A 26,762-nucleotide genomic window follows, 5' to 3' on the forward strand; every position below is an offset into this window, starting at 1 on the left:
AAGCAAAATTTACATTTTTTTTTGCGCTGAAATCCAACACTGGTATGCGAGTGTCACACCGCGAATTTTGAACTATCTAATCATATTTGGCTTCATAAATGTTCCCAAAATTCGCTTATTCTTTGGCCCCTTCAGAATATGATGCAGTCAATCTTTACCGTTAGAAAATTAATAAGGCCCGAGTAGACAGCATCAAAATCCATGCCTCAATTGGCTGATGCAGGAACTTGAAGGCCGTGTAGCTACCAGTCTACCATTTTTGCCTCTTTTCTGGCTTACTGAGCCTTCTCTCAGGGTAACAGTGGCTTTTTTCACATTAAAAATGCATAATTTACTAATACAGTTCAAATGATATTTCCTCTTTATTTAGTGTCTGTTTAATGTGTCCTCAACATCCTGTCGCTGCTCCTTAGTTGTTCTCGGAAGCCTCTGTCAGGCACCAGTCTTGAAGCGTTACCATAAGCGCACCAAGAAAAGAAAGAAAAGAAAGAAAGGAGCAATAGGCAGGCCATTGCTGAAGGTGCACGAGAGGCACCAATGGGCTCGCAGGGAAAGTAAACATTGCCGTATTTATATCTCTGTTATATTAGGTGCCTTTCGAAATTTTCTTCTGAAAATATATACCTTGAGAGGCACTGTACTCACTTCATTGTGATGCTCAGAAAGGATGTTTTATCAGTGTGTGTCACCGTGCGGGTCTGATGAACTTCTTATATGCTTGTGACAACCATTTCTTTAATGTTTTGGAAAGCTAGTCCTACAGCAGTCATTCATTCTTGGAAGGCTTGTTTGCAACCAGGCTCTAAAGTTGTTGAGAGGCCATTCGTGCCGTTTTTTAATGACAATTATTTTACGTTTGCAACTGGTTCTTTATCCATGATAGTTACTGTCTCTTTTGCACTAGTCAATACAGATGTGATATCCAGTTATACCAAAATAGGTTTGTTTATTTAATGTATGCATCTGCATTTTGATTATCCCCCCCCCCCCCCCCCCCCCAACATTCCATTCCATATTAGACAATTACAATTCATATTCAATTCATATTTGAAAAAGTTGATATTCGACCTACTCTAATTATGGTGCAACAAAGAAATAGGTTCTTTCTTGATGCATATTTAGCTACCCTGAAAGGGCAGAGGCACGGAGAATATGAAGCAGCTACTTACTTCAGGTGAGCGAAGTCTGGAAAGCGATACATGTGCCTGAAGCTGTCAATGGCAATGAGTGGCAGGTCCTTAACTGTTTTGCCCAAGTGCTGCAAAGGGTGGGCAAACTTGACTCCATCCGCAATGAGGGGGTTGATTGCATCTGTAATTGCAATACAAGCAGCACTGAAGCAAGCACAAGTCAAACCAGCGCAAAACGACACGGGCCTGTGTAGAAAAAACAATGGTATGGACTTTTGCATGGCACCAGAGACTCCTGCTGCCTTCAGCTTATTACAGCACAGCCAGAAAATGTCTGCCAGTCTTGTCTTAAACACCATGACGTTCATTAAGCTTTTTTTGAAAAGATGTGCATAATAGTAAACATTCTTCCACAGGTCAAAACGTTTAAAATGCAATTAATACTGTAGTTCTTCCACTATCACAGCTGTCACTGACATTTAACCTGCTTAATGTGAACCATAACAAGAGCACTGGACATAATTTGTTCCTGCAAAGCTCACACAGCTAAACTACTAATATAAGATGCTGTTTAATGACTCCAACTATGACTTTCACAACTTTCTACATGGTACTTTTTTTTTTAATGCAAAGTAAACCATGTTGAATTTTTCATACAATATCAACTTTAGTTTGTCTATACATTTGACCCTCTAACCCTCTATGTCCTGCAGTGGACATTATAGGCCTGATGATGATGATAACTCTCTTTACAATTTACAAATACCAGTTACGAAATAATTCGAGCGTGGTCATGACTTCGTTAACTCAATTTCAACTGTAATATTACCCAGGACAGAGCAAGAAAATTAGGTAAAGAAGATGTTACCAAAGACAGAGTAAGCGAGGAAATGAGACGAGTGTAAAATAGAATTTGAGACTCGACAGGGACGTTCCAGCACTAGCCCGATGATGTCACACAGCCTCGTTACGATTTTGTCGCCAGCAGTCAACCACAGATAATAAAAAGATAACTGCATTGCATTTTAACACGGAAGAAAATGCTACTTGTCCACTTGTATTCAATTTTCAAATAGGAGAACTCATTGACATTGCCACTGACGGCGCTGCGGGTGGTTGAAAAGTTTTGTTTTCACTTGACCCCACCCTGCCTGCGCCCACATGTTTGGTAGTTTCATTATTGCGTAGTGCTGTGCTGATTCTGCTTGCTCACGAAGCTCATTCTGATTGCTGGCAGCAGAAAATGTTGCGTCCATATCATGAGCCTGAATCACTGAAATGGAGTCCAGCACCACAAGTCAAAGGATTGTTATCGGGGGAGTCAACAAGGTCCAAGGCAACGAGCCTGTGAAGATGATTGACAGGTTGTGTTAACGATAGGTGCACACTTTGTTTTGATCTTGTTAATGCAGCTAACCACACTGTCTTGGCTCAGTTCCCAGCTGTCCTTCTGCATTTTATGGATGAAATCATAGTGCCATTTTGTGGCCACAGTTTTACTCACTGATGGCGGCAAACAGTGGTGATGACCTATGCTACGTCACACTGCCTTGCTCGTCACAGGCGATTCGAATAGACCTTTTTGGAAAAAAGCACACGCCACCAAGCGGCCGTAGTGACGCATTATGGGAATATATAGGGACAATGCTCAGTCATCTGCTTATCACGTGGTCTGCCGTGCAGGTGCCGCAGCTGGACCACTTTTTCACCTGTCTTAACCGCTAGGTCAGTAGTAATGGCATATGAGGTGACACATGCATAAAGCTTGGATGCCCGCGGTTGGAACATGTGTAAAGTTTTACTGTGTAGCTTTTCTTTCTTCTTTTTTTTTTTATGTCGTTCTTCAAAAATGCATCACGGCACAGCGGCCAGCTTGTAGGTGCATGTAAATAAAGCGCATGTTTTCACACTATCTCACTGTGATATGCGCATTTCCACTGCACGTAGTTATAAGACAAGTTTTCTGTTTTAATGGCTGTGGTACAGAAAACATTTCATAGCACGTGAGCTCAGAGTTTTCGCGTGTTTGCATAATGTCATCATATCACCGCAGTGGCCATGTAATTTTCGTTTCGGTGACAGTTCTTCCGAGGCGCTCTGAGAAGAATATATTATAATGAACCAGTTGCTTTTTTCTAGAATGTTCGGACTACAGTTCTCTGGTTGACTAAACTGCGACTTAAAGCAATTTTTTGTGCTGACAAGTTGTTTTCACACTCCTTTCAGGCCTTCAACTTCGATGTAACGGGTTGCATTGCATCGTTATGTCTTAGCGTAATTTTTTTTTTGGTTATTGGGTGAAACAGTAGCTTACGGACTTAAAAAGCCTTGGCTTTACATGTAACTAGCTGCTGCCATTAAAAAGGCATTGCGAGCGTAAAAGTAGGGGACACACAGTATGATCTGGCGTCTATTTTTTACCAACAGCCACACACCAGCGATTCCCAACCACTCCCAACAGCACGGGGTGTTGTATTCGATCCCCTACAACCTGTATGAATATTGTTGTACGACAGCTGCAGTAATAGGACGCCCGCAGTGAATCACAGCGCGGATTGTGTGCGACAATGCCTGCCACAGAGGCGGCGGTGCAGACGGACCAGTTCCTCGCCTGTCCAATCATCCCGTTCGTGGCATTTGCCTCTATAGCCGCTCACAGTGGCATAAAAATCTACTACAATTTGTTTCTGACACGAAATAGCAACTAACAGAATAACTTATGTCGAAAGCATCTATTTTGCAAAGCAGCTTTAAATGCTCAATGTTATATATAGTTGGTATTCTATGATGTAACTTCGTAGCGCAGGAACAATACTAATACAACACCAATACTGATATAACCACTTGCGCGATCAGGAACCACGATGCGAGGGCATTTCGCAGGCAGGCAGCATCACACAGCTCGTCTCAGCGAGGCAACTCGCTTGGCGTGTACGTCTGCTCTTCACACTGACGGTGTCAAGAAAACTAGCTGTATTTATTTACGAGCGACATAATTGTACAAACGTTAATTGTGTTGACAAAAATTATCTATCACAACCTAGATAGCGAGTGTTGTCGGCGGCGGCTGCAGCGTCCAGCGAGCTAGGCCTACTGGCCCTATCGACGGCTGTCAGTGGACGGCACATCATTGTGAAGTGCTTGTTACTCATGTAAGTTTGCATTTGTTGACAACGTTTATGTAAAACAAACCAGTCTTGCAAAGATGTTTGTTTTGTACTCTTTGAGGAGGATATGAAGTCTTCTGAACGCACTTGCTATGGGGCTTTGGATTTGGGTGGAGTATACGCATCACTTGCTTGTTCATGCACTTATCCCATGTGCCCCGAATCGTCGTCTGCCACAAGCCGAAGCATACATGATACAGAGCCGCTTGCAGGATCAGACGCTGGATCGTAGCGAGTGATTTCCATTTTTTCTTTTTTTGCCCGCCGGCGCAGCATGGGTGACAGTCCCCAACCCTGCCAGTGGCTCGGTGATCAAGAACCCGTTTTACCGGAAGCACAAAAACCGGAAACAGACCCTCAAACTTCCCATGATTCCTTAGGCGTACCAGGTTGTGCTGGCATTTCTAAAAAGGTCCACTGCAGCAGAGGAATGTGATTTTCACCAGCCACTATTTTCTCTGCAACTAAGTTGTTTCTTAGACACAATACAAACGCTGCGAAGTTTCTGGAAAGGTATTTTAACAATTCACATTAACGAATTATTTGCCTTTAGTACTCCTTTACGAGATACCAAGGTGAAAACTTAGTCATGTTAAACTGGTGATTTACTGTCTTGGAGTTCTCTCGGTGCTTGCTTGGTGTAAAATTTTGAGTTACTAGCAGATAAAATGACTATTCATGGCTGAAGGTAAATTTCGGTGTGCAAACTGCGAAGCTGTAATGTCACCCACAGTGACAGCCTGAGAAACATCAGCACAACGACACTGAATATCCGAAACTGAAAGAAATAAGAATTCATTGGGTTTTATGCCCCGAAAGTCACAACTTGACTGTAAGGGACACTGTAGTAAATGAACTCTGTATTGATTCGGTCCACCATGGGTTCTTTAACCTGAAACAATATTGCATTGCACTAGGGTTGATTTACTCTGCTGCCATCAGAATCTGGCCACTATGACTGTGAATCAAACCTGTACCTTAATAGTAATAAGTAGCAGAATGCAATAGCCCTTGTGGGTAAAATAATCAGAACCACAAAAGCCAGTGTCTGCACTACAGCTCTCAGTATACAAGCAGGCATAGTGCCTCAAAAGACAAGCATGAGGTGTCAATGACACATAAAAACCATCACTACTATACATCACTACAGTTCATATATGTGGCATAATTCTGTCTGCCAACCGTCCATCCTTGACAGCAGTAACCGACTCTGCATGGTACTAAAAGAGAAGTGGGAAAAGAAAACTCCCCATTTACACCCTCCTGTCCAACAACTCAGCTGGCTCAGCCACACTCTGTATTCAGAAGCTGTTTTCTTGGTCATTCACTTCCAGTGATAAAATCACTTTTGTGAGACTTCGCATGACTAGCACCAGATATGCCAGCATCTATGGGCAACTGCATTCCTGTTATAGTGCCAAGCATGCCTCCTTCGTAGCGCCAGGAACGCTGTCACTTGCAGACGATGATGCGTCCGGCGCTAGTCATACAAAACCTCACGACAATGATCGTATCACTAAAGTGAACGACCGAGAATACAGCTCCTGGTGGGGTAATGCGACCTACATTGTTTATCTACATCATAGGTGCACATGTATAGCCTGTGTTGTCGGTGTAAGCTTGGCTTCCTGTCATTTCGAAGGAAGTGAACAGATTCTTTACTGTGATGTCATGGTAGCTTTCACCAGCTCTATGCGCTGTAAAAGCAAAAAAGTTGGTCCTAGCTTTTTAAAGCATGTGCCTCTTTCTACGACTTTTCCACTGCCGCTGCTTGCTGCTGTTGCAGTCTTGCATGCCACATTTGGAGGTGGTTGAGAGCACATGGTAGGAGTGTGGAAGACATCCGTGATGTCAAAAAGCATGCCTCATTTCAGGGGACCGTGGCCACAATGCCCTATCCCCGCAAAAGCATTGCAGAAGCTGCAGCGGTTGCCTTTGTGCTCATGCGCAACAGTCCGGAGAGGGAGTAGAGAATGGGTAGACCCGAATGTGACGTCAGAAAGCATGCATCGTTTGGGGTATCTTCAATAAAGGAAAGGCTACTACAAATGTGACAACAGTTCAGAATTAAGTAGATAAATGTTAATTCACGGTATGGTACGTGTCTGCTATTTTGAAAAATAACCGTAGAGCAAATTTGTCCTGCAGGGAACTGATGCAGAGCGTGCAGACGCAAAGCCGTAGTAAAGCACCACAGCGTCAAGAAGACACTATGCCAGCGGCTGGCCAGCAAATCAACATTAATCAAGAGTCCCCCACTACCGCCTGTCTTACCAGATTGCGGTTGTGACATGTAAAGCCCCATAACTTAAAATTTAACATTTCTGCCACAATGCGATGTGCCATGTGAAGCAATGGCAGTGCTAGCTGACCTCACAGGCTATGAACAATGGCCCACAACAATAACTCAAGCAAACATATTTCTTCAGCGAACAGCGCAAAAATGGGACACAGAAAAGGGGAACACGACACAGGCGCTGTGTCGTGTGCCCCTTTTCTGTGTCCCGTTCTTGCGCCGTTTGTTGAAGTATGTGTACTTACCAACAAGCCTGCCTAGCCACTATTCTGAAACATATTTCACTGTGTGTTTCGTGTACTACGTGGACAAACAAGTGTTGCATGCAAGGGGAATATCACCTCACCACTCTTGAATTGCACCAAGCGCTCAATAACTTAAAACATTTGCCATCACTGCCAATTACCGTCAATTAACACAAACATTACAGAAAGCTTCGCTTACACAGATTCCCCACAGTGCATGGGAATGACATTTCTTTGGGGTTTCAATACTGTTGTAAGTGGATTTGGCTGTATAAACCAACACAGCTTTCAGAGCCTACACCAAATGAACAACAAACACTAAGAATGGTATAAAAATGACATTGAGAAGTCTTCATACGTTTCTCATTTTGGAGTTGTTCGTGGACAACTTTTGTGAATTCTTCAACACTCTCTTTGTCATCAGGGTGGTGGAACAAGATGAGGAATGGCAGGCCTTCTTCTGTCAGCTCCTGCATACCATCCGAAGGGAAGACATGTATAGGCTCTAGTACTCGTACCAAACAAAAAGTGAAACTGAATGCCTCCCAACTCACCTCAGCATTCTCAAAGGTGATTTCACGCACTAATGGAATGCACTTTTCCGAAGCCCACTTTTTCAGTTCATCAAACAGGTGGGGCTGTGATAGGTAGGTTTCATGCTTTTCGCCAAACTGCACACAAGATAAGGAGACAAAAACGTTAACCCCATTGACAGTTCATAAGCACTGAATGTTTGTAAGGCACAGTATAAGACGATGCTGACAGAGTTGATGCATTAAGGAAAAAAAAAAAAAAAAAAGAAAGGATGGCAGTTTCGCCTGAAGGGTGAAGCACTGACAGTGATAGCAAGTTTTAGTATTGCGCTTAACTCCTCGGATGGTGTTCTAACTAAGCGCGGGTCTGACTAACGCAGATGCTACATACGCGAGGCACATCCAACTGTAGTGCTTGCAGTTAAATTTTTGTAGCAGAAAACCTGTTCAATGAAAGTCCTTTATTTTTTCGGAGATAGTGCTTATTAGAAGGCAATACATTCTGTATATCTCATAATTATCGTAACTTTTTTTTCTTAGTAGATACAAGTGTGTCTTTACAAACTTTATTCAATTTTATCCCACAATCTAATTTTGGCAATTTATATATATTTTCAATGACATACATCTCATTAATAAAACTTCTATGCGTGAAAAGTGCATCCCTCTTGCTTTTTGTTTATGTATGACATAAAATATTGAGTGCAGTAGTTCCTTCAGAAAAAAATATCTAGCGCAACCTACAAAAAACACCTATTTTCCCCATGGTAGGGAAAGAGTTAAGATAAAAGCCATGCGCTGTGAATGTTGTTTCATGACATTAGTGTGCGGGCTGCCATTCTCAAAAATGCTGAGGAATACCTAGTTCAGTCAAGAACGTAAAACCTGGTCTGTGCATCTTTGATGATTAAATAGTTTAGCATCTACCTGGCATATATACGGCATGCATAAGCATATAGCAAACATATGCCTAAATATATGTGGAACCAATTTGCCTGGAGTGTCCAAGTAATATTTACCGCAATTTAAAAAAAAAACGGCTTTGTCTTGAACTAATAGCATGTTAACCACATTAGACTTCAGCTGTAATTTCAGTTGAGTCCACTCCTACAATTAGCATGACCATACAGTGGTGATGTTTCATCACAAATGTGTTACGTGTTTTTTTGCATGGATCAATGAATTTGATGCACTGCTGCCTTCAAGCTACCCTGGGAAATTTTGCTTAGTTTCCTTTGGCTTCAACCGATGGCGCAGTAAAAAATTAAAACGTGCTCAAAGCCTGCATCTTGACCGAAAAACGTTTCGATGCTGGCAACTGGGATTTAAATATGGTGTCCTCCTTTGTGCGTGCGCATGCCTACAACGGCTCTGCTCTGAAAAAAAAAAAAAGAAAGAGGGGGGGGGGAGAGGGGGAACGTTTGTATGCGGACATTTTGCCAGACTCGGACAGTGAAGAAGAAGTTTGGTTCTCCTCCAAGAGTGGCAGTGACGATACTGAGCAGCATATCTTCTCGGGATCATCGGATTCTGACGACCACAGCGTCTCAACGTGTAGGCAGTGGATGCCGATAGATGTAAAGAACCCCCCATCGCCGCCTACTAGGTTTGTTTTCATGGCCGCGCCTGGCATAAAGGTACCCGTGACAGAGGATGGAAACTGCGCGGTATTACTACAGAAAGTCGGACAATATCCACTGTGCAGTGCAGTGAAGCCAACCCTCTCCCCATATATTCAAAAAAATATTTTACTCATATCTTACAAATAAGGTGCCTTTAGGGATATATTTTAGTTGTTTCAAGATACGTAGAATTATTTAGGCAAATAAAAAAAAATCGGTATTTTTGTATTATTTTTGGCCAAAAATCGCGTAGGGAAAGGGTTAAAGCAGGAAAGCTTTAGTTTTTGGTTGGAAAAATTGGTATTTAGACCAGGTTCATGGGAAAAAGGTCATGTCTGAAGCAGCAAAAATTAAAATACAGAGAAGCTTAATGAAACAAAGGATCTGAAGATGGCAGTGCAGCTTTTATGGTAGGTTTATTAAGAATACAACTGCCTTTCAAAAAATGCCTGACAGTTATAACGTAACCAAGCTGATACCAACACTAAGATTTATTAGAGCCCAGTAAAGGAACATGAAACACAAAAGGTTGAAGCTTTAACAAATGTGTTTAAAATGCATAAATGTACTCCTCGCCATGTATTTACAACATCCTAAGTGAAACCGGAACTAAATAAACAGGATGGATAAAATATATTATGTAGAGTTTCTGCATTAAAAAAGAGAAGAACCTCTTTCACAACAATGGGTAACTAGGTCAAGTGAGTTCATTTAGTCTACCGGCCCCGACAGCAGGCCTCCAGGAATAGTGTGCGTTTTCTGTCATATGCATGTTGTCATCTAAGGGCCAAGCGGCAAGTATGAGGTTATGCAATTAATAAGTCGTTGACAAAAGACAATCCCTGGTTCAAGGGCCTGCTAAGGAATTGAAGCATAGGGCCAAGCATTAGGTCAAGCAATAGCACAAGATTGGACTGCTACGGCGCCTTCTGACATTTTGAAGATGAAACTAACAAAACCCCCGTTAGCTACATAGCAGTCAGTCTCCACTAACACTAGCCACAATATGAACCCACAGCTGTACCGTTTCGTTTTGGAGAAGCACAGGCGTAATTTGAGGAAATATTCTGGTTGTCTGCTATCCCACGCAATACTAATAGAATCACGGTTATTTGAATTATCATAAGCCTTATACAGTGCAGTCCACTTATAACGATATCAAGAAATACGAAAAATCCCATCGTTGTAACTGATCATCGCTATATCTGGACTGCCATAAAAATTTTAACAATTTTAAAATCTGCTGAATATACCTTTGTAGTCCCGAAACCAAATTTGCCACTTACGATAAGATATTAAGATATCGACGCTATAAAAAGTAGGCTGTGAAGAATAAAACGTTTATTTATACCTCTAAATAGCGCCTCAATCGTTCGGCACGCTGAAATAGAAATGTGCACTTGCTTTCGCAGAAGTTTCGAATTCACAACACCGTGTGCATCGCGTCCAGCTGCTGCGCGAACACTGGCGGCTATAATTTAGCATGCATTAAATCAATGAGCGACTCGATCGACGACATCGCACTTTGGTTGAACATCGGGATCGGTGTCAAAGACGGGCCATTGTCAATATCGTTGTCACTGCTGCTGGTGTCGTCGCCTCCATCACACAACACCGCCGTCTGTCGCGACAACGATCGCCCCGTCGGAGATCTCTTCGCAGAACGAGGCAGCACTATCTGCACTCAGAAACTCCTCCATCGAAGCAAACCCTATTTCAGCGTCGGTAGTGACATGCTCCCAGAGTTCGGTAATGTCAGCGGCTTCCACCGTGTCGGTTTCGCCCAGGGGGGTTTTGTTCTGGTGCACAAAGCCCGCCTTTTCCGTTGATCGGCATGGCCACTGCTTCTAGCCTTCATGATCGTGGCGCTCCCGGTTTTCATAATCGTCGATACCATCGAATGCGCGAGCTCGTACTTCTTCGAGTCTCGCAAAATTTGCAGTTTCGTCTCGGCTTTGTGCTTTGTCGGCGCACGTCTCGCTGCACTTCCGCGGCGCATTTCCGCGCTCCCTGAGAGAGAGAGAGCTTATATGTTTTTTGCTCACCTCCTCTTCTATGGACGCTCGCACAACCGCCGGCGACGCGAAGTAGCTGGCGCCATCTTGTGCACGCTGTGCCAATTTACGATGCTCTCCATGGTTTTTGCAATCGGCGCGCGAGCGGGATGCGCCGCGCAGTAATGGCGGCAGATACGAACTCGCGTAGGCAAACTTTTCGCCCCGCACCAGTTAACAGCAACTCAGGAGCGCAAATTTCACCATTATTCTGCATGAAAAACGTCGCCCAGAAGCAAAATTTCAATCGTTATATCCAATATGCAGTGAATAACTGAACATTATATATGTCTTTTTTTCTCACAGCCCTAATGCATAAGTTCATACTGTTAACTTGACTCATCGTTATATGTGGTATTGTCATAAGTGGACTGCACTGTAACACTTATGATAACACCCATAACACTGTGCTGAATTTCTTTTGAAACCACAACCTCGTTTCCAGAGCAGTGCTCCAACTTCCAAAACCATGACTGCACCAACACTAACAGGAGCTAGCAGTGCAGGTGCAGCACAGTTCGTAACTGACTATGAAGACAACTGCAAAGACTACAAAGAGGACAGAGTCAAAAGCAATGGTGCAGAATGACTCTCACCAACTCTGAATTTTACTCCACTTACAAATGTTTCCCCATTTTACATCTGCAACAAGATAGTCTGCCAAAATCTTTCGCAAGCTGCACAATGGCAGGCTGCAGACCGTGCACTTTACAAGCACTATCTGTAAGTTTGAGAGAGTCAAGATGACAGGTGTTAAAACTTAAAGCAAAGAAAGTGCAGAAAGAAAAAAGCAGCCAGCCACTTTAAGGTTGTGTTGCCAACAATGGGGCAATTGCCCTACATGTAGGGCTTTTTCAGCTGTTTGGTAAAGCCACAGGGGGCCATCTGAGAATTTTTAGACGAAATGTAGGCTTTTCCTGCCCTTTCCTTGCATTTTAGAAAGACCTCAGAACAAAGGCCTGGAAACCTTTAGAAAATGCACAAAATCAGGCCAGTGGTACCGGCTGAAACTAAGGATGTGATATAACTAAAACAATGTTCTTGCTTAATCTATCCATCAATTCGCATGATAATAGGAACACATGGTCCTCTTGCAGAACTTTGTCCAAACAATCGCCATAGAAATTAGTGACATTGATTATGTGGACACAGTTTTACTGCTATTAAATAAAAGATGTTAACAAGGGCAAAGTCTGCAAGCACTGTAGAGTACTCACATGCTGAAGCTGGCAAACAAACTGAGGTGTACAACTTCCAAATTCCAGCTGTTTCATCGGTCTAGACCACTGGCATCAAGATCAAGAAAAGACTGCAGGCCTCTGAATCCCCCCCTCCTTTTTTTTTTTCCTCTGCGAAATTAAGTTTTTAGCACCAGAAACTGTTCCTATATAGCTTGGAGGTCAAACCAGAGCTGCTAGTACTGCCTACACTTCTAAAGCACTATACTCATTTGTTGCCTAATCCAGGGAGGGTAGACCGAAATTGAATGACGCTGACTTCTTACTTTAGAAACAACGAGAAACCCACGTTGAAAATGTCAACTGTGTCATTATGACTAGGAACCGGAGGGAAACATGATCTTTTGCTGTGAATGGTTGGAACTGAATCAGCATGAGCACTGGAAATATTTATGCTTACATGATTTGTTTGTTACAGCGTGCAAGACAGTATGATTTTAGAAATAAACAACTAATAATCATTTATCCAGCCTCATGGTTGGTTACCATAGGTAGAAAATAGTCATGTGTATTTCCAATATCTGCCATTATAATGCAGCAGTATGCTTTCAACATAACCTCAGATAATATGGCAGCTTCTGAAGTTAGTTTCTTCACTAGCACACACAAAAGCTAATGCAGCTTCTGCAAGCTTGTGATAAGTTGTAGGAACCTTAATAACAAAACATAGATTGTTTCAAATTTTTTATGGTTTTGGTTAAGTTGTTATTTGTTAGCCTTCCTTTTTATTTTAAGTTGCGTAGTTAAGTATTTTAAAGAGAAATTGGTGTGTAGAGTCAAACGTAGGGCCAAGGCGAAGGCCAAGTTGAGTAATGTAGAAATTTTCCAAGGCACCATGTGGGGTGTTGAGTAAATGGTGGGTAACGCTGTTTTAAAGCAAAGTGTGAAATTGCTTCACAAGCCGAAATCGAAAACAGTGTTTAAAAATACATGTTGATGTTGGATGTCCATGGAATCCCAGAAGAAAGCTTATCCACCAATTTTTGACACAAAACATGCTGGACCAGTATTCACAGGACTTTTCTTTCAGAACAGTGAATCATTTATTGACCTGTATTTGCCTCCCAGCCACTCAGAACAATTGTCCCGATAAAAAGTCTGTTGTAGAGGTAATGGTGAAACAGACTGAACTTATGCAAAAGAAGTTTTCTGAATATGGGCCCTGGTCTTTCGTGGCATAAAGGACAGCACTCCAAACCAATCTAGCCTGCTAGCTGTCGTTTCTTCCTGCTACTGTGTACTTGTCTTGCAGAAGCCCTTCCCCAAAGCATCAATTTTGCATCTAAGGCCACGTGAAATCAAGTACAGTAGAATTCTGGTAATTCAATCTCGACAGGAGATCCAGGCCAGCAGCCATATGGGCCAAAATATTTATTATTTAGGATCGTGAAATTGACAATTGCCACATAATTTTAATTTCACTGGTCAGCATGCACACACTGGAGTCAGTCTTGGTGTCATGAAGTGCGGCCAATATTCAGCCTGCCCTCGGCAGAATTTCAAGTAAACATGGCAGCTCACCAATGAATGATTACCATATTTATCCAATTCTATACCATACCATATTCATCCAAAATGGGTTAAAAATTGCCTGCACGTTACTATCATGCAAAACCAAAACCAATTTCACAGCGTTGGCATTAGCCTACTGTTACAAATCTGTATCGCCCCTATTATCATCCCAGATGGCAACAGAAGGAGTTTTCGCACAAGTCAGCAGTCACGATGCACCTCTTTTGTAACTTATTCAAAAGAGAAGTTATTTTACGAGCTAAGCTAGCAACAACAGAGCTGTGTCAACTGTTTTTGAAGCGTTGGAGCCTTGCAATGCATGATGAACTGGCGAAGTGCTAACTCCACGAGTGGATCATCACCTCGTTCACAATGGCTGCGGAGTCATTGAAGAAATGCAGAAGGATAAAGAGCTGTCCAAGAGTGATGACAATGAACGTCAAGTGTAAATAAATTTCAATTCTGTGAAGGTAAATTCTTCCAGTCTCATTTTTTTCAGATTGCCAAAATCACAGGCATGATGCATTTTTGCTGTAAAATTTAGCGTGCATTAAGCTTGGGTGAACATTTTATTTCACTATCAACTCCTAAAAAATAGTTCCACATTAGATTTGGGGGCTCATTAGACTGTCCCTGATAACAAAGGAACAAATTGAATTATTAAAGTATGTTTTGTAGTTAAGCATATTCTACATAATATGATTTTCGGGATAATACGATTCTTTTTCTTTTCCCAATAATACAATTTAATTGGATCATACGTTGGATAAAATGATTTTGGGATGATACGCTTTATTTTCCGATTCCCGTGAAGATCATATCGCGATTCCACTGTAATACAATAGCAGGTAAAAGTAATCACCATCACATTGTGCAACTCAACGCTTTTCGTACAGCGCATGAAACCAACAAGTTTTCAGCAAATAAGCGCAAGCGGTGAGCACACTGATGCTATGCTGAGGTAATGTTGAAAAGCACTACTGCTATTCCTTGAACAAGTGCTCAACATTGAGATTGGTGTAAAAATAGCTTCACTCAGTCCATGCATATGAGCCTTGGCTATAAAGTTATTCTTCGAAATAAAATACAGTATTTACTCGATTGTAACGCGACCGCGATTGTAACGAGGGGTGACTTTTCATTGCATTCATCAATAAAAAATAAAACTGCGAAAGTAATGCGAGGGGTGGCTTTTTGTTGCGTCTAGCAAAAAAAAAAAAGAAAAGAAAGCAGCTAAAGTAAATCGAGACCACCGGATGCATGAAAAAGTAGCAGTTTCACCCGAAAGGCGAAGCATCAAGTGCGATAGCAAATAAGTACAGAGCTATACAGAGTAAGGACAGTAGTTATATCAGCTGTATAAACTTGGACACATTCCCTTACTAACTGAATTAACAAGCATGGTCTCAGCGCGCACAAGCAAACATGAATAGATCACACTCGATGACCGCGCACAACCGCTGTCAAAACGCTGGCGTGAGCAAGCGTGCCAGCAGCAGCGAGCGAAGGTTTGTGCAGTCTATCGCTTGAACGGAAACTGAGTGGCAAAAGCACAGCGCGTACAAAAGTAAGAGCCGTGTGGAGATCGCTTTCAAGATATGATGCGCGTGACAGCCCGCATCCACGCAAAGTACAAGTACATCAGTTGGTGGCAGGGTAGAAGCCGCGCCCCTCCCTCCTGCGCTGCCTTCCGGCTTTCCTCCTTTCGCATGGGAGTTTGAGTCACCAGTTCACCTTACGTCCGGTTGCAAGATATGCATTTGGTGCCGCAGCTAAACGTCGCCTTCGCTCACTCCCTCCCATCCCCCCACGACCTTTCACATGACGGAAGACTTGCTCTCCGCCGTGCGTTCGCTCTCCGTGAAAGCACGCGTCCCTCGCACATTTCACTTGTTGATTAGAATTGGGTGCATCCATTGCACCTTTTAGACAACTGGAATTTCAGTATTCGATTGTAACGCGAGGATCGACCTCAGGTAGCAAAAATCTGGAAAAAAACTCGCGTTACAATCGAGTAAATACGGTAATCTGTTATAATCTACAGTAAAATGAACCAAAAAGAATTATTCATGTGCTTGTGTAAACTGTGATTTACATATCTTAACATATGTGCAATAGAGTGAGGACACATGCATAACAAGCCTAAGTGGGCATGTGTTTCAGATGTGGTCAGTATGGGGAAACAATGACATTTAGAGTGCATAAGAAATTAAGGTAACAACAGCTACTGCTGAAGGTATACCCCTATTATTACTGTAATTCAGGAGCAACTCAAGTTTGAACAGAAGGCACTCTGTAATTTAAGGTTTGCGTAGTAAGCAAGTGTCTGCTGTAATTACCAAGCTACACTGAGTTACATTTTTTAAGTTTACAGAGCAAGCCAAAAGATGCACTGGTCCCAACCCAACTTCTAACGAAAATTTTGGTCTTTCCAAATAAATTGGCAGGCACGTTCTCACCTTTGCACGAGGTGGCTTGAAATGAATAGCATCCACTGTTGCTGTAACATTTTCTCCTGCAGGTCTGCAAAAAAAACAGTGCATGATAAATTGGTAAAAAGTCTTCTCACAAGTTACTTCATGCTTTTATGAGTGCAAACATAAACATACCCTGACAAGGTAAATTGATGTGGTATTAGTTTTAGCAGCAAGTGCTCCCACACTACCATTGCAGTGCTCAAACATGTTGATATGCAATGGGCAACTAAATATGCAGGCACGAGCAGCAGGAGAAGACAATGCATGTTACAAATACACTGTACTACTACTATTTTACAGTCAAATGTGAATGACACAAGTGCCAAAAAGCCCAGCCAGAAACTTTAGTATGGCACTGTTACTTAGCAGAACAAAGAGTAAAGTGAAAAAAAGTGCTTAGAATAATCCAATCACTCTAATAATTGTTCAAAAAAGCTATAATAAACTCCACTCCAGCAATTGGTCCTTAGATATGCCTTGCGCTTTGGAAAAACAAAATGTACGACTGCTTTATGACAAAGTTTTTAATTTATACCTTAGGTATTGTTTCCAGAGTCCAAAGAAGAATTGGCATCAAGGATGATACTAACAAAAAACAAACTTAAGCTCCGAGTCGATTAATGACTTAAAGGGGTCCTGAACCACCCCTCGCGCTGGGTGCAAAAACATTGTCTGCGGATAGCATAAGTGGCTACGAACATTTCAGCCAACTTTTTTGCAGTCGTACGCGACGTGTAGAGCTCACAAGTGGAGCGCAAAGTTACCTTTTCTCTCAAACGCTCTCTTTTCAACTTACGCCATGTTCCTCATTCTTTTCTGGATGCTTTATTTCGTCATAAAGTGTCCGGAAAATGCGACTGCTATTGGCCAATAGCTGACGTCAATCAAGAAGATAGCCTGGTTAGAACGCACGCACACTTGCGGGCACACGCTCACTCCTGGCAGCTTCTGGTTAGGTGTCTCGGCAGAATGTTTGATAGCGCTTCAAAAACCCGCAAGTTGGATGTGCCCACTATCCGTCGGTCAAGCTGGCGAAGGACAAAGTCGGTCCGCACCGCTTAACATGGTCAGACCGGAGCATTTGAGCACAGCCACGCACTTAAGCCCTGTTGTGCATAAAGCAAACACTGCGCATAGGCACTACAGTTGCATGTAGCTGCGGTTTGCTACAGTGTAGATACCACGGCCGCAGCGGGGTGCCGCCACAAGTCCACTGGCTAAGTGCATGCGGCTCGCGTCGTAGGCGTCGTAGTAGTGGTGTCTACATTAAAATACAAAACCAAATTTGAACTGAGTGCCACGGTGACATTTCGAAGGAGGAGTCTTGCGGGCACACCCCGCTCGGCCGTAGCCTTAGCAGTACGAGGCATTGAAGAAGGAGCGGAAGCACAGCGAAAGCCGTGTTCGATTGCCAATAACTCCGCTTCTACGGAACCCATTAAAGTTGTTTTTTTTTGCGCAAAGTATTTCTCAAATAGACTATTTTAACTTCAAATGCCTTTCTCCACTTCTATAAAACGTGGTTCAGGGCCCCTTTAAGTAATAAAGAGCTTTTAAAAGGATACAAATAGGCAGAAAAAGAAGGTAAGAGAGCAAAATGTACCCAACAACAAGTGAATCTGAGAAATGCATTGTGTTGCCACACAATTTTGTAAACTACATGACAAGTCACTAACATTCTTCACCAATTGAAATTGCATTATAAAGCGCTCAGAGACTGATGAGAAACAACTAAATGGTATAGAAAACCCTGGCCATATAGAATTAGGATCATCACCTGTTCTGTCAATCTTGATATACTTCACAAAATGTCTAGGTTGCACAATAGACAGCAGCTGCTTTGACAAGTTATCACTCTCCATGTTTTTGCTACAACAGTGAAATTTGTACCACAACAACTTTCAGTTCTAATTTTTACTGATATTTGTCCTAAATGTTTCAAACAAGTGCAAACTATGCAAGTTAGTAGTGAGCTACCATGGTGGCATGAATGATGAACATTAAGGGGAGGAAGAGAGAGATCAACTTTATTTTACAAATGGCTCTTTGCTGAGTAATGCTGAGAAAGAGTACAGAGCCTTGGTACATTACTTAAAAGTGTTCTCATAGCCGAGTTTTCTTGCTTAACCCCTTCAGGCACAAATTAATTCTATCCAATGAAAATTTAGTTTCACATTTCTTGCATCTTCGTCATGAAAATTGCACAGCCGGATAACAAATTAAAAACTTCAAATTTTTCAGTTTGCTCTGTCATGTTTTCAAACTGTGGACCTTATGCGAAAACTCTACTGGAATGTCAGATATTAGAAATTTAAACATTTTGTGTCTAGCATACTTGTAAGAAACCTATCCGCCACTCAAAAAATATGGCTGGCGTAAAACATTGCAAGAAACAATGGAAGCAGTGAATCAGTTACATGAGGACTTGCTGTTGCTGAGCGCGAGGACCGAGCCATCTACCTTACAATTCGTTTTACTGAAAACATTTCCACATATTATTCAAACTTGCAGGTCAGGCCCAACGAGAAGTATTTCGATATGTATGTGACACATTTTAATTAAAATTATTTTGATCACTCCTATTTCTTTTGATAGGCTGTTTTGGTGTACACAGTGCCTGAAGGGGTTAACAATATGAAATCTGCATGCCAGAGCACTCTTAAGGGGAGACGCTCCTTTTTTAAAAATTTATTTGCACTAGAGGTTTTAATTAACAGCCAGTTATAGAGTTCTCTATGCAGATTTCAAATATGTCATTACTATTTGTATAGCTGTTATATTTTTTTAGTTATGCAATACACAATGGCAAGTTATAGTCATCTTTATGGATACTTCTTTATGTACTAAATTTCCAGAAAAAGCATCGCGCTGTAGCTTGTTTAGTGCTTTGTAGATCACAAAGTGCCAATATCTAGCCAAACAGCGTGTACAATTACTGGAATCGTGCAAAAAAAAAAAAAAATAACATTTCAACAAATTATTTTTCTCAGTTGCTTTATATAATCTTGTACTTCCACAACTACTGCTGGAAGATTTGCAATTTCAAGTAGATATCAGCAGTGTACATACCTTTAAGAGTATGTATGCCAAATTTTGTTAGTATAAAACAATTATAAGTGTACAATGTTATTTCGTGGGATTGTGAAAAATATTAGTTGTAATGTCCAGTTTTTTTTGTTTTGTTTTTTCATAGTTTTCTGCTGTTTGTAGATATCGGCACTTTGCAGTCTACAAAGAGCTAAATAAGCTACAGCACAATGCTTTTTACGAAAACTTTATACACAATAAAGTGCCCGCAAAATCACTATATTTTGCCATTGTGTAGGGCATAATTGTAGCACCTACACAAAAACTAATGACATATTTGAAGTCTGCTTCAAAAACTATAATTGGGTGAATTTTCAAATCTCTAGTACAAATATTAAAAAAAAAAAAAAGTTTTCAGGACTGTCTCCTCTTAAATAAGTAGTCCACTTTAAATGAATATATATATATATAAAATGAAAGGGCCGCCTTAGAATTCAGAGCTAACCAACCTGGCCACGAAGTAAAAATTGCAGTCGTCTCGCAAGTCGGAAGCCACCCGGCGGAATGTTGCATACGCCTCGGTCTCCTTGGCCGCAAAGTAGCCAAGCAATGCTGGCTTCTTTTCCTGAAGCAAACAAGACACACACCACTGAATGTGGAAACACTGAGAGTTGTCTTTAAAGGTACCATCTTGAGCAAATGTATACCACGAGTGCTGCGATGCAACAATTTTTTATTTTTTTCACAATTTAAGCTAAACGGCCAAAATTGCATTTTGAAGCACGAACATTTGTGCAAATAACAGAGTGAGCCCCTCCCAGTTACACGCTTCAGCTGCAAAAAGCAAGAAAATTTTGACTTTTCAGTACCCCTGCGATACCCAGACTAATAATGCTCTTCAGGGTGCACTGGGTTTGCCTAAGCGAATTTGTTCCAACCAAGGTCCCAAGCTCTGTAACCCCCTTTGCAATATTACCCTGTTGAACTAACCCCTAAGTAAGCATATATAAAGAGAACAAATGTGACAGTCTTGATTTAACATACACATGCTATCAACCATACGGTTGTACAAACCTCATCATACAGAAAAAGAAATGAACATAGCAGTCCAAGTTTGCTACACAGAAAATAAAAATAAAATCAAACTGAGCCCAGTACTCAGTGAGCATACACTTAGTCGCATTTCAGAAGTAGAAAGTTTGAAATGGGTGCTACGAATGCATTCGAATGGCACACAGAACACAAGAACACCATGTGCTAAACTCAGTTACCGAACCCTACGGTACGGGTATGTTAGGCACAACTAGTCAACTTTTTAACACACACACACACACACACACACACACACACACACACACACACACACACACACACACACACACACACACACACACACACACACACACACACACACACGAGGATTTATTGATTTCCCATTTTTGCAGCAGACCAAATCTGTTGGACTAGGTAAAAAATTTACCTGAAGCAGAAGGCATACTTTTGCAATATGGTTCAATTCCAAGCTTACTGGCTCATACGTAGAGGTAAAGCATTGTTCATTCTATAAGCGTGTTTCAGTAGCCTGTGTTGAACATTAGAGCATGCCTTTAACAAAATCAAGCTGGATAGATGCGAGACATAACAAATATAAACCCAAATGCACAGTCTACCGGTTGATCTAAACGTAACAGAAAAAGTAAAAATCCATGAATTAGAAAAGTAGACAGTGGCAGGATGCATTTCGGACAGAAATGCACAAGAAGACATTTATTGAAAAAAAAAAAAAAAACACAAATAGTGTCTTTCTGTCAAAACTGATATGTGCCACTGTCTATATATATGCTTATAAATGTTTGACAATGTATTGATTTACAAGGAGGACAATATATATGACCTTACTGTAAGCCATACCTAAGCAGAACTGTTACCACTGAATCAGTCCACAAGAGACTTTCATCCACAATGGGCAACATGGAGTGACCAAGCAGGTTTCTGAATACTGCTCAATAACTGCACATCAGTGATGGAGACATTTAATTAGTCCTCAATCCCTCACACCATGAGGTAGCACTCCTTACCTCTACGTGCTGTGCCTCTGCTTCAGTGTGGTATTTCCTTGACCTGATCCTTCAGCATTTCAAGGATGTAGTTTTTCATGGCATCTGCAGAGCGCTGTCCCCGATACTCTCGTTTCATGACCACACCATTGCGCACTAGTTTTAATGTGGGATATTTTGTAATGCGGTGCTTTGCTGCAATAGATGCTGCAAGACAAAAAGCGCAAAGCATTTCAGCCTTGTACAACTACCTACACAAATCAAAGTATGCCACTCAAGTATAGAACACAAATTTACAGCACACGATTTCCATAACCACATGAAACCAACAGATAATCAAGTAAAAAAAAAGCATAAGGGAAGTTAACTGTGGTTTCATTTTAATTAAAACCATAGTTAACTTCCCTATATTTTCCTTGGCTTTATTGTCTGTTGACTTCATGTGGTCGTGTTTAACAAAAAAAGTCGAGCCCCTCGGTTCCCCTTCTCGTTCAGGTTTACCATGTTTTATGTGTACTACCAGTGTCCACACTGATGGAAACCTTTCCTAAAGTCAAGTATTCCTCAGTGAAAAGTTGCGAGGCACTAAAATAGTGCGCCTTTCTCAGCTTCCAAAGGAGGGCCAGCCATATCGACGCTGAGGTGGCCGCTAAAAAACAGACTGGCTGTGAGCGTTCTCGTAAATCTTCCTCTTTGCTGCCAGTGTCCACGTTTGTGAGCACTTTTTCTAAAGTCAAGTACGCCTCAGCGATAAGTTCCGAGGCATTCAAGTTGCACGTGTTTATCAGCCTGCAAATGGTTTACTCTGCTTCCAAAGGAGTGCTCAATAAGTCGGCTGAGCCAGCCATTGAAACGAAAAAGGAAAATGGCTGCTAGCACAAACACTCTCCAGAGTGAAAACACTGCTTGAAACAATAATATCACCAGTATTCCCTGGACCCCTTTCTCAGAAAAAGCTCGGATCCACTACTGGATTAGTCTTGCATGACATAGCTCATGCTGCAATGCTGGAGCACAATGAAAAGTGAAATGGTGCATGCTAATGATTAGCATCTGAAAGGCTTGAACACTACCAGATGGAGAAAATTCTGTAATCACTGGCAAGAAGGCCTGTGAAATAAAATGCATGTTCCAAGAACTCCAGACAAACACCCAGACAGACAAATACAGAGAGAGTCTGCATCACTGGTGCGTCAAAAAGCTTAATTTGCCAACACACGTGCTACTGAACAAGTACTTGTCTATAGTCAGCTACAGGAACACATCAGTGATGGCAAAGCAGCCAACTATAGCCTTGATGACATTACACTACAAATGTAAATACAAAAAGGTTCCCTACTGAAAAGGTTTAACAATAAGAAAATACTAAAAAAAAAAAAAACAATGTTTACATACTTTCTCTGTCACAGTCCACTTTTCCAAACAGCACTTTGTTAGCCTCCTAGAAACAAAAAAGATGTTATATGCATAATGAGTAACATGGTACTCACCCACAAAATATTTCAGAATGCAAAAACTGAAAATCCTCAAATCTGCCACCTAAGCATGCAGCCAGAAGCTGAGAGGTGCCCTGCACTCAAGTGCATGCACCCCTCAATTGCAGGCGGCCTTTCAGAACACTTGATATAGAACAATCAGAACAATGATATAGAAGCCACTAGCATAAATGACAGTAGTAAGAGAGCCAATTTAAGTTACCAAGTAGGAACGCAACTACGCAGTTGAGTCCATGACAAGAAAAAAAAAAAAAAAAATAGCAGCTCACAGACCAAATTTTCCCAATTGTTATTCTCAAGTAATATTTATCACTGCATAAACTCTACGATGGCATTGTTCTGGATGCTCAGACATTTAGTATAGCAATAAAAATTGCACTGTTGTTTGGTAAGAGTGTTTTGTAGCAATTTGAAGTATCTTCTACATCTATGTTCCTGAATGCACATCTTCAAGGCCTGCACTGCAACACAACATGTCATGGCAATAGAGTTTTAGAATAGGGGCCCCATACGTTTTGGGGCCTCAAAGAAATAGCGTCGATACCACTGCACATGCGCGAGACGCAAACTGCATTTGGGTTTTGCGTTGGGCACGCTATTTCACGGATTTAGCGGGAGCCCCAAAAGCTGCCCCAAAAGCTTTGCGTCAACAAACATGGCGGCACCCATTGAAGCGACGGCTCTCTGAATACCAAACTGGGCTTGATTCGTGGTAACGCGTGAAGTTCGTAAGCTAGGAGAAGTGACTGCGGTTATTGCTTTCTCTCAACTAATGTGTGTAATGAAGATGGATTCATTAGACGCCGCTGACTCCGAATTCGATTGTCAATTTCATGGCTCGTAGACCTAAAGTGGACTAGCTTGGCTGGTGAATGCACGTAAAGTTGGTTAATCAAAATTAAGCACAACAAATCACTTGCTGCTAATAGAATAACCTCTCAATTCTAATTAAACGCAAAACCATGAAAGTCAAAATTACTCTTCTTATCATAAAATGGTATAGTTTATTTTAATATTTATAATAGTTTTTCTTTGACACCGTAGTGGCGCTGCAAGCGCAAGATGCTATTAGCAAACGCAAAGCCCTATTCTAAAACTCTTCACTCCTGCATGCCTCAATGCTAACACCCACAAAGCACTTTGGGGCCCCTATTCTAAAACTCTCTAATGTCTATCACTGAAGAAGTTGCATAGATATAGGTGTAAAATATAAAGGGAGTAGAGGACTAAACACTGCATGAGGAGAAAACAACATGGATAAGCAAGACAGGACACATGCTAGACGTTCAACTGGTGGATCTTAATTTGCATGTAACAAACATATACCTAGGCAAGAGAGTGCAAATGTTTTTAACAATTTATTAACAATTTACAATTAGATGCAGCACACAAGCCACATCATAAACTGATGAGCAACACACAGTTTTTAGATCACAGTGACTTCTACAGCAACCCTGCTGTGGCCAATTTCACTTGCTTCAGGAACTTTCACCTCCATAAGACTTCCAAGTGTATTTTTCAATACCAACGAGCGAAACTTTTTCATGAACAGTATTTTTCGTAAAGCTCGACGAAACATTCATATTAACGCAGCGTCAGCTCAAATTCTTAAATTTTACAGAAACAGTTCAGGACAGTTTGCAGGTATGCCTCAGTAATTCCAAGCCTGCAATGCACTGAATACTACTTTGTGAGATTTCTACTTTCTGAAACCAAATGTCTGTACGATCGGCAAAAAGGAAACCGAGTGAAAGGACTTTCTCCCATAGAAATTCTTGCTTAATAGCTTTCATACCCCCCTTGAACATCGTCACCCAGTCCTACAGAGTGATAATGTTCTTCTTCACTCTCGCCATGAGTGAAGAGGAACACTCTTCACTCTCCCCATGAGTCAGTCAACTGCCCATTCGACTGTGCCCTTCGTTCTCTAGTGGTCAAATTGACAGCTCCTTTTCTTTACTGTGTTCTTTAGATCCAAAGTGGTTCTGCTTAGTCACTGCCCTTGTCTTGATGCAGTAGTGGGGCCAGAGGAACCCTACATTTCTGTTGCTGCCAGTCACATGCCAAAAAAGAAAAGCGCAAGCAATTCAAACATGTACCAACCTTTGTTTGCTCGTGGACATTCTTTGCTGCTTCTTCAAAAACTGGGGCCAATATCTGGCTAAATCGGCACCAGTCAGCATAGAAATTAAGAAAGACTAGTTCATGCTTTCCTGCAAAGAAACGGTAACCCCAAAATGAAAAAAGCTTGTGGAAAACAGCACAAAATACACAACTGGAAAAAATATGTGCTTGAAAAACATACCAATATGTTCATCAAAATTTGAAGATGTTAACGCTACCACACTTTCGGCAGAGACTTGTCTCGTACTTAACAGCAACTGCAACAAGAACGGAAACACATTACCATGTGAAATAGGTTCAAGAGGGCTTTTGCAAGAACAGTGGGACTTCAATAAAATATGCAAATTTTAGAACAAACAAATTGAATGTACAAGAACCTGCAAAGCTCCCATACTGTTGACAGCCACATTAAAGGAGCAGGAACTAACTGAAATGGCTTCAGGAGCTATAGCATCTGCTTTTTATAATTGCCAGGATTGCTCTCTTCAGAATGAACAATAAGAAAATATTTTCACAGACGCCCACTAATCCAAGCTGGGTTAAATAGCTCGACCTGTAGAAATCGCTTTTTTGAGAACAGGTCAAAATCAGTCCAGTCATGTTGACCAGCATGACTGTTGGCCTACGTACATACAGCATGATATCACATGCACTTCCTATGTTTTTACTGGTTGTGTGTCTTACAAGTGTGATGGCACTTGTAAGCTCCATGTCCCTTGAAATGAAGGCCAGAACTTCAAAATGCCCCCCTTTGACCAAAAAATGTTTATGCTCTGAAGTTCCTCACTGTAGTTCCACTGATAGCACAGCGTCTGCTGACTGCGACTGCCAAATGGCCCAAAATTATTCAAGTGGGGGACACTGCATGCCCCACTGCTATCAGTGATGGTGGCTTTGGTTGACAGTGGTGGCACAAGCAAACAAAAGTTGTCATGGCTCCTCCCATCATTCGGTTTACACTTGTTTGCACAAGACATGCTTGCCACCTTCTACAAACACGATGTTCTTGGTGCACTGCCTAGGAACTACCAGCACCACTTGGTTTGAGAGAATACCTATAAATTAGGCTCCTGTTAAGACAAACTTGGTTAAGCCAAATTTTTGGATATGAGAAACAATGTGTGAACAGTTGGTTGGCTTCCCCTATGTCTAATGAAAAAAAATTACAAAAAAAAAGATCTTAACACAAACCACCATATTCGGTTAAGCCTAACTTCCTCAACCACCACGGAACGCCTGCTACTTGGCTCAGCAAGAGGTCTGGGCTGGAACACCTGGAGGAGGCGACTCTGCCAACTACACGAGAAGCAAATGGTGTTTCAGTGGACATAAACAGCTATGACTGCGTCGATGATGACATGGAAGCCTATATAGGGCTGATACCTTAGGAACAATAATGAGGAAGCCCTTGAGGTGCCTCTGCATGCTGATAACATGTGAGAGCACTGTCCAAGAGTTGCAAGAACTAGTGGTTTTGACACATGATGCAGATGATAATGCCCTGAAAACTTTGGTACATTTTCTTACGTGACGGTACTCAACAATTTTTGAGCAAACCTAAGTAAAATGTCAGCTTTTGTGACAGTACACAGGTTTTCACGACACACCGGCTGGTAACATTACGTTTAAGCAAGAGTGAATAAAGCAATTTCATTGTGCAAATCATATATGTCTATTTTTACGTATGCCTTTTGGTTTTAATGTTGTTTTAGTTAATGCTTTGTGTCATGGGTATTTGGATGTACCAAGAATGGCAGATTGAGTTTTGTGAATCACTTATGTTA

General features: G+C 41.6%; 1 pseudogene; it reads right to left on the reverse strand.

Annotated features, from left to right (window-relative positions):
- Window positions 1-26,762, reverse strand: part of LOC119462327 (endoplasmic reticulum resident protein 44-like) — a 47,054-nt pseudogene that overhangs the window by 14,914 nt on the left and 5,378 nt on the right.

The sequence above is a fragment of the Dermacentor silvarum genome, chromosome 1, assembly GCF_013339745.2.
Source record: "Dermacentor silvarum isolate Dsil-2018 chromosome 1, BIME_Dsil_1.4, whole genome shotgun sequence".
NCBI classification, from domain to species: Eukaryota; Metazoa; Arthropoda; class Arachnida; order Ixodida; family Ixodidae; genus Dermacentor; species Dermacentor silvarum.